This window comes from Oncorhynchus tshawytscha, linkage group LG19, assembly GCF_018296145.1.
Source record: "Oncorhynchus tshawytscha isolate Ot180627B linkage group LG19, Otsh_v2.0, whole genome shotgun sequence".
Classification (NCBI taxonomy): domain Eukaryota; kingdom Metazoa; phylum Chordata; class Actinopteri; order Salmoniformes; family Salmonidae; genus Oncorhynchus; species Oncorhynchus tshawytscha.
This window is the reverse complement of record NC_056447.1, coordinates 20,509,215-20,520,679: the sequence shown is the minus strand read 5'-3', so window position 1 is coordinate 20,520,679 and position 11,465 is coordinate 20,509,215.

Below are 11,465 nucleotides of genomic sequence, written 5' to 3'. Positions count from 1 at the left end.
ATTAGAGCAGCAGCAAGGGATGAAAAAATAGACTGAATGACACTGAAGAGGTATATTGACAAAAGATGTAATGGAACTGTGCAAAAGAGAGGCTATGGTAGAGTAGCAGAGGCACACAAGGTCTTATCTGATGACATGGAGTCTAGCTTGCTAAACATATTAACAATCTCGCGCACCAGTTTCATGGGCTTAGTTGTCTCAAATGTAAAGAACTACGAATGGGCACATTGACACAATATCCCTGTCCCAGACAACTGGTCAAGCAATGGAAGGGTAAGTGATATTGAACAGAGTTATCTATATCTGAATGTAGGCAGACATTTAAGATTTAAATATACCACACCCCCATTCCATGAATTAAACTTTGACCTACCAGCACCATCACCCACTTACCCCAAGGTGGCTCAACTTACCCTGTCCCTATGCTCAACTTACCCTAACTAAGTTGTGCCAAGATACCTTTTTTCGGGACAAGCTATGTTTTCAAAAATCTTATGTTTACATGCATTCTGATCCAGGGATACACAACATCCTGAATGTGGATATCTTTGTTAGAAAGAATATTACATTTCCCTTGATGTAGTGATGCTGAATGTAAAAGAATAACTCAACATACCCCACTCTCCCCTACTCTGTGGTTTTGCTTCAAAGACACCAACAATTTTTTAATATCACAGAAACACCTACCAACCGATACAACATACTGTACTGTGACAGGCATGAGCACTTCCTCAAAATACTGTATATTTACCTACAGACAGACAGGCACAGAGGGCTGTGGTAATTGGTTAGAGGACACCCAGTGGGCTGTGAGGTGCAGCTCCCCCAGGAGGCCCAGTCAGATCAATAAACGGTCCGTTTGATCTGTCCAGAGCAGAGCATGGTGGAGCCCCAAGCCCATGGTTGGCATGCGATGAAGTCATCCTCTCTCTCTTACAGAGCAAGTAAAGCATGAGCCCATTGGACTCACATTTTCACCCGGCCCGGCGGCCCCTTTGATCTATTGTTCTGCCAGAGCGATTTCCTGCCTGCTCACCACTAGCTGGCTGCTGGGCCTGGTCAGCCTAGTGCTAATGAAAGCACACACAATCAGCCCAGAACCTTCCACTAGTCCAGCACCAACGGCCGCGTGAGCGCTAAGCTCCCAGTGAACGGGCACATTAAAAGACACTTGTTGACATCCATAATGGAGCAAAAAGGATTTAATTGCTTCAGCTGCGGCTACAACCCATAGGTCCTATAGTGGCCTGTGTCTGTGAATCTTGCGTTATATTCCCAGCCTCCAATTTTGGGGAGGGTGAAGAAGATGCTCTTTTAATTTCACTCCCCTCCCCCACCATGTTCCCCCCCTCACCCTTTGTAGTTGCCGCCTCAAAGCTAGGCGATGTTGGAGGAGAATTAGGAGAGAGCCTAGTCGTGGTAGGCTGGTGAGTAGAAGGTGGTGGTGGAGAAAAAATAACAGCCAAATGACAAAGTATGCTGTGAGGGGCAGCATTTACTGGAGCACAGAAGATGATGACCGCACCCCCCCAACTGCATGCCTGCCCAACCTAGTCTCAGAGCATTTCGTACTTTTCTATACAAAAATTTGCACACTCCATTTAATATTATATGTTACGTTTCGTATGGTATGTATCAATTTGAGGATTTACATCATCCATTTCAAATGATATGTTTACGAATTAGAATTTGTATGATACAGTGCATTCGGGAAAGTATTCAGACACATGGACTTTTTCCACATTTTGTTACGTTACAGCCTTATTCTAAAATGGATCCTCATCAATCTACACATACAACCCCATAACGACAAAGAGAAAACAGGTTTTTCAAAATCTTTGCACATTTATTACAATAAAAAACTGAAATTCCTTACTTACGTATGTATTCAGACCGTTTGCTATGAGACACAAAATTGAGCTCAGGTACATCCTGTTTCCATTGATCAACCTTGAGATGTTTCTACAACTTGATTGGAGTCCACCTGTGGTAAATTCAATTGATTGGACATGATCTGGATAGGCACACACCTGTCTATATAAGGTCCCACGGTTGACCGTGCATGTCAGAGCAAAAACCAAGCCATGAGGTCAAAGGAATTCTCTGTAAAGCTCCGAGACAGCAATGTGTCCAGGCACAGATCTGGGGAAGGGTACCAAAAAATGTATGCAGCATTGAAGGTCCCCAAGAACACAGTGGCCTCCATCATTATTAAATGGAAGAGGTTTGGAACCATCAAGACTCTTCCTAGAGCTGGCCGCCTGGCAAAACTGAGCAAGGGCCTTGGTCGGGGAGGTGACCAAGAACCCAATGGTCACTCTGACAGAGCTCCAGAGTTCCTCTGTGGAGATGGGAGAACATTCCAGAAGGACAACCATCTCTGCAGCACTCCACCAATCAGGCCTTTATGGTAGAGTGGCCAGACGAAAGCCACTCCTCAGCAAAAGGCACATGACAGCCTGCTTGGAGTTTGCCAAAAGGAACATAAAGACACTGAGACCATGAGAAACAAGATTCTCTGGTCTGATGAAACCAAGATTGAACTCTTTGGCCTGAATGACAAGCGTCACGTCTGTTGGAAACCTGGCACCATCCCTACGGAGAAGCATGGTGGTGGCAATATCATGCTGTGGGGATGTTTTTCAGCGGCAGGGACTGGGAGACTAGTCAGGATCGAGGGAAAGATGAATGGAGCACAGTACAGACAGATCCTTGATGATAACATGCTCCAGAGCCCTCAGGATCTCAGACTGGAATGAAGGTTCACCTTTCAACAGGACCCTAAGCACACAGCCAAGACAATGCAGGAGTGGCTTTGGGACAAGTCTCTGAATATCCTTGAGTGGCCCAGACAGAGGCCGGACATGAACCTGATCGAACATCTCTAGAGAGACCTGAAAATAGCTGTGCAGTGACGCTCCCCATCCAACCTGACAGAGATTGAGAGGATCTGCAGAGAAGAATGTGAAAAACTCCCCAAATACAGGTGTGCCAAGCTTGTAGCATCATACCCAAGAAGACTCAAGGCTGTAATTTCTACCAAAGGTGCTTCAACAAAGTACTTAGTAAAGGGTCTGAATACTTAGCTAAATGTGATATATCAGTGCTTTTTTATGTACATTTGTAAAAAAATTCTAAACTGTTTTTGCTTTGTCATTATGGGGTATTGTGTGTAGATTGATGAGGGGGAAAAAACTATTTAATCAATTTTAGAATAATGCTGTAACTTTACAAAATGTAGAAAAAGTCAAGGGGTCTGAATATTTTCGTAATGCACTATGTGTTACGAATTTGACAAACGTACAATATGTTATGAATTTGCAAACATATGATACGTTACGAATTCAAATGTTTTGTTGCAAACGTTAGCAAGGTGGCTAACGTTAGTTAGGCTAGGAGTTAGGGTTAAGTTAGGTTAAATGGTTAAGGTTAGGGAAAGGGTTAGCTAAAAGGGTTAAGGTTAGCGTTAGGGTTACGGGAAGGGTTAGCTAAGTAGTTGAAAAGTTGCTAATTAGCTCAAATACTAAAGTTATCCGTGATGAGATTCAAACACAACCTTTGGGTTGTTAGACGTTTACGTTATAGACCCACCCACCTTACTTACATTTTTTACCTTAAGTAATCTTCTGCCTTATGTAACCGTAACAACCAATAGATATGGGATTTTATCCAAATTTGATTTGTTTTCAAATTCTTTGTGGGTCTGTGTAATCTAAGGGAAATATGTGTCTCTATACATTTGTCAGGAGGTTAGGAAGTGCAGCTCTGTTTACACCTCATTTAGTGGGCAGTGTGCACATAGCCTGTTTTCTCTTGAGAGCCAGGTCTGTCAAAGTCAATCTTTCTCAATAGCAAGGCTTTCCTTAATTTTGGGTCAGTCACAGTGGTAAGGTTTTCTGCCACTGTGTACTTACTCTCTGTTTAGGGCCAAATAGCATTCTAGTTTGCTCTGTTTTTATGTGAATTATTTGTGTGTCAAGTAATATCTTTTTGTTTTCCCATGATTTAGTTGGGTCTAATTGTGTTGCTGGCCTGGGGCTCTGTGGGGTCTGTTTGTGTTTGTGAACAGAGCCCCAGGACCAGCTTGCTTAGGGGACTCATCTCCAGGTTCATCTCTCTGTAGGTGATGGCTTTGTTATGGAAAGCTTGGGAATAGCTTCCTGTTAGGTTGTTGTAGACTTTAACGGCTCTTTTCTGGATTTTGATAATTAGCGGGTATCGACCTAATTCTGCTCTGCATGCATTATTTGGTGTTTTACGTTGTACATGGAGGATATTTTTGCAGAATTCTGAATGCAGAGTCTCAATTAGTTTTTTTTCACATTTTGTGACATCTTGGTTGGTGAGCGGACCCCAGATCTCACAACCAATGAGGGCAATGGGTTCTATAACTGATTTTATGTTTCTTTTGATGGCATAGAAGCCCCTTCATGCCTTGTCTCTCAGATCGTTCACAGCTTCGTGGAAGTTACCTGTGGCACTGATGTTTAGGCCGAGATATGTATAGTTTTTTGTATGCTCTAGGGAAACGGTGTCTAGACTGAAACGGGAAACGGTGTCTAGATTGAAATGGGAAACGGTGTCTAGATTGAATTTGTATTTGTGGTCCTGGAGACTGGACCTTTTTTTGGAACACCTTTATTTTTGTCTTACTGAGATTTACTCTCAGGGCCCATGTCTGACATTATCTGTGTAGGAGATCTAGGTATATATATTTTATAATTGAGAGTCTTAAAAGTAGCCACCCTTTGCCTTGATGATGTCTTTGCACACTCTTGGCATTCTCTCAACCAGCTTCATGAGGAATGCTTTTCCAACAGTCTTGAAGGCATTCCCACATATGCTGATCACTTGTTGGCTGCCTTTTCTTCACTCTGTGGCCCAACTCATCCTAAACCATCTCAATTGGGTTGAGGTCGGGTGATTGTGGATGCCAGGTCATCTGATGCAGCACTCCATCACTCTCCTTCTTGGTCAAATAGCCCTTACACAGCCTGGAGGTGTGTTGGGCCATTGTCCTGTTGAAAAACAAATGATAGTCCCACTAAGCGTAAACCAGATGGGACGGTTTATCGCTGCAGAATGCTGTGGTAGCCATGCTGGTTAAGTGTGCCTTGAATTGTAAATAAATCACAGACAGTGTCACCAGCATAGCACCCCCACACCATCACACCTCCTCCATGCCACACATGCGGAGATCATCCGTTCACCTACTACAAAAATGTCAAATTTGGACTCATCAGACCAAAGGACAGATTTCCACCAGTCTAATGCCCATTGCTCGTGTTTCTTGGCCCAAGCAAGTCTCTTCTTATTATTGGTGTCCTTTAGTAGTGGTTTCTCTGCAGCAATTCGACCATGAATGCCTGATTCACGCAGTCTCCCCTGAACAGTTGATGTTGAGATGTGTCTGTTACTTGAACTCTGTGACGCATTTATTTGGGCTGCAATCTGAGGTGCAGTTAACTCTAATGAATTTATCTGCAGCAGAGGTAACTCTGGGTCTTCCTTTCCTGTGGCGGTCCTCATGAGAGCCAGTTTCATCATAGCGCTTGGTGGTTTTTGCTACTGCACTTGAAGAAACTTTGAAAGTTCATGAAAATGTATTGATTGACTGTCCTTCATGTCTTGAAGTAATGATGGACTGTTGTTTCTCTTTTGTAATTTGAGCTGTTTTTGCCATAATATGGACATGGTATTTTACCAGATAGGGCTATCTTCTGTATACCACCCATACCATGTCAAAATTCACCTGATTGGCTCAAACGCATTAAAAAGGAAAGAAATTCCACAAATGAACTTTTAACAAGGCACACCTGTTAATTGAAATGCATTCCAGGTGACTACCTCATGAAGCTGGTTAAGAGAATGCCAAGAGTGCGCCAACCTGTCATCAAGGCAAAGGGTGGCTACTTTGAAGAATCTCAAATATAAAATATATTTTGATGTAACACTTTTTTGCTTACTACATGATTCCATGTGTGTTATTTCATAGTTTTGATGTCTTCACTATTATTCTACAATGTAAAACATAGTAAAAATAAAGAAAAACCCTGGAATGAGTAGGTGTGTCCAAACCTTTGACTGGTACTGTATATGTTTTTGCCAAAAAAGATTGGAGAATTGGTTTATCCATGCATCTCCGTTTTGGATAGAGAACTTTTCTTGTTGTTTTTTGTTTAGTGTGTTCCAATTCTATGGATACTTCCATTCCATTGAGCTGATTTCTGACCTGCTGTTCCTTCTTTTTCGTAGTGTATTTCTCTATTGTTTTATTGATTCACCATAGTGAAGGCGTAGGTTTTCTGTGTCTCTGCCTCTACTGGGATCAATACAGCCCTAATGCCACAATTTACGAGTAATGTAAAAGGCTAAAAAAAAATGGCCTATTCAGCACATCAGGTATAGAGAATCAATTAGCAGAAATTGAGATTGAAAAGGCAGAGGGAGGAATGGTGGGGAAGGGAGAAAAAGATGGAGGAAACAAGAAGAGAAGGAGAGAGAGCGCTGCAGAGCGGAATCAGCCTAGTTCTGAACCTTTAAGAGTCCAGGTGAAATATGATTTGCCGATGATGAGAACCGCTGAGGGGGTAAATTATGAACCACAGCGCAGCCATCTCATCATACTCACCCCCAGGGAGAGGAGGTCCTGAGATTGATGGAAATGGCTTCAGTCCCTCTGCCTGCCATTTACATCAGACAGTGACTGAGTTCAATATTAACCCATAGGCAGGGTGCTGCCTGCCTGGTGCGTGGGGGGAAGGGGAGAGGCAGGGAGGTAGTGTGAGCCACTGAACTGTGGTGCTTCCAAGGTGAAATACACAGAATGAAAAAAGAATGTGAGACCTGTGAGAGGCACAGGCTTGTATAAACCCAGGCTGGCCAGTTCTACAGCTTTCATCATAAAACAGACATCAGGCAGCCATCCATCTGAGAGGACTGCCTGTCTCATCAATGTTGTCATCAGCAGACTCAATACCAGACAGGCTGTCCTCTTACAGTCTAGGTATGATATATCTTAATATTTGATAGTCTTTCATTGATGATGCCTCTACATTTTCTAATAGCAGGAGGATATGCTTTATCCGGTATCAGGGTGTTTCCCAAGTCATGTAGGCTATAGGCCTATACTCTACTGAGGCAAATCATAAAACACTGTACGGGAGAGTGGGGTAAGTTGAGCCACCCTTGTTTCTAGGGAAACATACACAATATTAATAATTTGACCAAATATTATTAAGGAACCGTTCATAATTTCATGAGTCCGTGAAGAAAGAAACCACATAGAAAATGATTTTCACAAAGTCAAATGAATTTGTGCTAGAGGTTTCATGATGGTTGTATCTAAACCAAAGTAGATCATTTTAAGATTGTTTTATACATCAGTTGGGTTCTCAAAGTTTCAATATGAGGTCCTAAACCTAGCATGTAAGTGCATCTTTGTAGCTGTGTGGGCTAATAAACTCTAAATGTTTGCCTTGGGGTAAATTGAGCCTATGGTTGAGACAATGGCAAGTTGAGCAAAATGACATGTTTTCATCCCAGGGCATTATCACCAAGGCATTATCACCAAGGCATTAAAGGCATTATCACCAAGGCATTATCACTGGCAGCAACCGTGTTAAAAGTGTAATTAAAAAACATTTTTGTTAGGTGTGAAGCACGTGTTAAAAGATGCTGAAAATGATTAAAAGACAAAAAAGTGATTGTGATTGTGTTGAATTGTGTTTGGGAACTAGACATGGTGTTAAAAAGGTAGTGGTAATATTTCATTCAGTACAGAAATTTGGTGACGGCTCAACTTACCCCATACTTAGGATAAGTTGTGCCAAAAGATCACTTTTTTTTGGACAAGCTACGTTTGTAATGTTGTAAATGAATGTAATGTTTACATGAATTCTGATTATTTCCAGAGATATACAACATCCTGAAATATATGTGTCACGCTTGTCATAATGAGTGGACCAAGATGCAGCGTGGTATTTTTCCAATCTTTTATTTAGAAGAGAAACTTAAAGCACAAAAACAATAAAGTGAATAAACAAAACATGAAGCTACATGCAGTGCAGAAAGCAACTACACACAAACATAGTCAAGATCCCACAAATCACAATGGGGAAAATGGCTACCTAAATATGATCCCCAATCAGAGACAACGATAAACAGCTGTCTCTGATTGGGAACCATACCAGGCCAACATAAATCACTACTCACCTAGATGACTCACCCTAGTCACTATCACGCCCCAACCAACATAGAGAATAAACAGCTCTCTATAGGTTCCTGACCGCGGACCGTCGCCGGAAGCTCCGACGGACCGTCGCCGGAAGCTCCGGACCGTCGCCGGAAGCTCTGGACCAGCTCCGGACCGTCGCCGGAAGCTCTGGACCAGCTCCGGACCGTCGCCGGAAGCTCTGGACCAGCTCCGGACCGTCGCCGGAAGCTCTGGACCAGCTCCGGACCGTCGCCGGAAGCTCTGGACCAGCTCCGGACCGTCGCCGGAAGCTCTGGACCAGCTCCGGACCGTCGCCGGAAGCTCTGGACCAGCTCCGGACCGTCGCCGGAAGCTCTGGACCAGCTCCGGACCGTCGCCGGAAGCTCTGGACCGTCGCCGGAAGCCCCGGACCGGGGACCGTCGCCGGAAGCTCTGGACCGTCGCCGGAAGCCCCGGACCGGGGACCGTCGCCGGAAGCTCCGGACCGTCGCCGGAAGCTCTGGACCAGCTCCGGACCGTCGCCGGAAGCTCTGGACCAGCTCCGGACCGTCGCCGGAAGCTCTGGACCGTCGCCGGAAGCCCCGGACCGGGGACCGTCGCCGGAAGCCCCGGACCGGGGACCGTCGCCGGAAGCTCCGGACCGGGGACCGTCGCCGGAAGCTCGACCGGGACCGCCGGACCGCCGAAGCTCTGGACCGCCGCCGGAAGCTCCGGACCGGGACCGGGACGGACCGTCGCCGGGACCGTCGCCGGAAGCTCTGGGACCGGGACCCGGGAGCTCCGTCGCGGAAGCCGGAAGCTCGGCCGAAGCTCGGACCGCCGGAAGTCGCCCGGAAGCGCCGGAAGCTCCCAGGGACCGGAAGCTCTGGACCAGCTCCGGACCCGGAAGCTCTGGAGCTCTGGACCAGCTCCGGACCGTCGCCGAAGCTCTGGAAGCTCCGGACCGTCGGGAGCTCTGGACCAGCTCCGGACCGCCGGAAGCTCGCCGGAAGCCCCGGACCGGGACCGTCCGGAAGCTCCGGACCGGGACGGACCGTCGCCGGAAGACCTCCGGACGGCCGACCGGGACCGGGAGCTCTGGACCGTCGCCGGAAGCTCCGGACCGGGAGCTCCGGACCGTCGCCGGAAGCTCCGGACCGTCGCCGGAAGCTCGGGACCGTCGCTCTGGACCGTCGCCGGAAGCTCCGGACCTGGACCAGGGACCGTCGCCGGAAGCTCCGGACCGGGACCGTCGCCGGAAGCTCGGACCGGGACCGGGAACCAGAAGTCGCTGGAAGCTGGAGGCCGTCGCCAGAAGCACTCGGGAGGCCTGATGCGGAAGTGGGACCGGGGACCGTCGCCAGAAGCTCCGGACGGGGAGGCTCCGGACCGGGACCATCGCCGAAGTCCCGGACGGGGACATCAGCTCGGGCCGGGAACTGTCGCTGGAAGCTGGAGGTGCACTGGAGGCCTGATGCGTGGGACCGGTACAGGTAGCATCGGTCCCACGCATCAGGAGGCGCATTGGAGGACTAGAGCGTAGAGCTAGCACAACCCATCCTGTCTGGATGCTCACTTTAGCCCGGCAAGTGCGGGGCGCTGGCACAGGACGCACTGGGCTGTCAAGAAACACTGGAAACACAGTGTGTAGAGCCGGCACAGGATATCCTGGTCCGAGGAGGCGTACTGGAGACCAGGAGCGCTGAGCCGGCACAACCCGTCCTGGCCGGATGCTCATTTTCGCACGGCAAGTGTGGAGAGCTGACACCGAGTGCACCGGGCTGTGAATGCTCACTGGAGACACAGTGCGTATCACCACATAACATGGTGCCTGAACGGTCACACGCTTCTTAAAGCGAGTGCGGGGAGTTGGCTCTGGTCTGGAACCTGGCTCCGCCAACCACCCCGTGTGCCTCTCGTGCTTGCGAACCCCGGAGTCGTCGTTGATGCTCTCTTGCTGCGTCCGTCTGCTCCCATGGAAGGCGATCCTTTCCGGCCATGATTTCTTCCCACGTCCGTTATCCTTTACCGTCCAAAATATCCTCTCATGTCCATGATGTCTGCTCCTCCTGGCCATGCTGCTTGGTCCGTTTTTTGGTGGGATCTTCTGTCTCGTTCATCATAAAGAGTGGACCAAGATGCAGCGTGGTATGTTGCCAACATAAATCATTAATCACCTAGATGACCCACCCTAGTCACTATCACTCCCCAACCAACATAGAGAATAAACAGCTCTCTATGATCAGGGCGTGTCAATATGTAGATGTCTTTATTAGTATGCTACTATATTTCCCTTGACGGGGTGATGCTGAATGCAAAAAAATTAACTCCAGCTCTCCACTATGTTTACTATCACACAGAGCAGCTCATTGAGGTTTGTCCTAAAATACTGTATGTAAAAGGAGAATAATGACTCATGTCACCAGGCTGCCACTATTGTTCTAGCGAACATACGGACGATATTTATATGCCCATCGTCACGCAACACAACAAAGGCTCAGGTTTCTTTTGATTGTTTGTCCCTTTCCTTTCTTCCCCCAGATGGAGCAGAATGGCTTGGCTCTTTCACATTACACACCAATCTGCACCAGGAGCTGGAGAAAGGTCACTACTGATTGTGAACAATGCATGATAATATCATCCTTCACAAGCCAAATCTTTGCTGATCTGCTCTGCTCACATTCTAATGGTGTGACAGGTTGCCCAGTCATTCTTCCACTGCAGTGGAGGGGGAGAGGGAGGGAGGTAGGGCCAGGGGATTTGGAAACACTTTGAAAAGGTCATACTAGCAAAGATTAATATGTGGTTTGGTGAAGTTACAATGGCAGACATCTTGTAGGCTGGAGCTTGGGGGCCTTTCGGAATGTATATAGATCTGGAACCGAGTGAGTGTGTGACATTTCAGAGAATCTGCCAGAGAGTGCTCATTACAGCCAAAGACAACGGTCTGTAATCCTTATCCAAATACCATTATCAATCTGACTTTAAACGTCAAATATGGATACTAATTTGGACAACATAAAATTCAGTAACACAGAAGCTAAGGGTGGTTAATGGGTTAGTTATACCACTGGTATTTTCATGAGTTAAAAAAATATTTGGAATAACCGTTCTTTTTATGACAAACTTGAGAAAAATGAGTGCACATTCTTCTGTCAACACTTGGGATAAGATGAAGATTGGATCTGATTACAAACCATTTTCTTTTCTTCTTCCCCTCCTCTTACCTTAAAGTCTTGTGTTCCTCCTCTGCGCAGTGCGGTATGGTGCA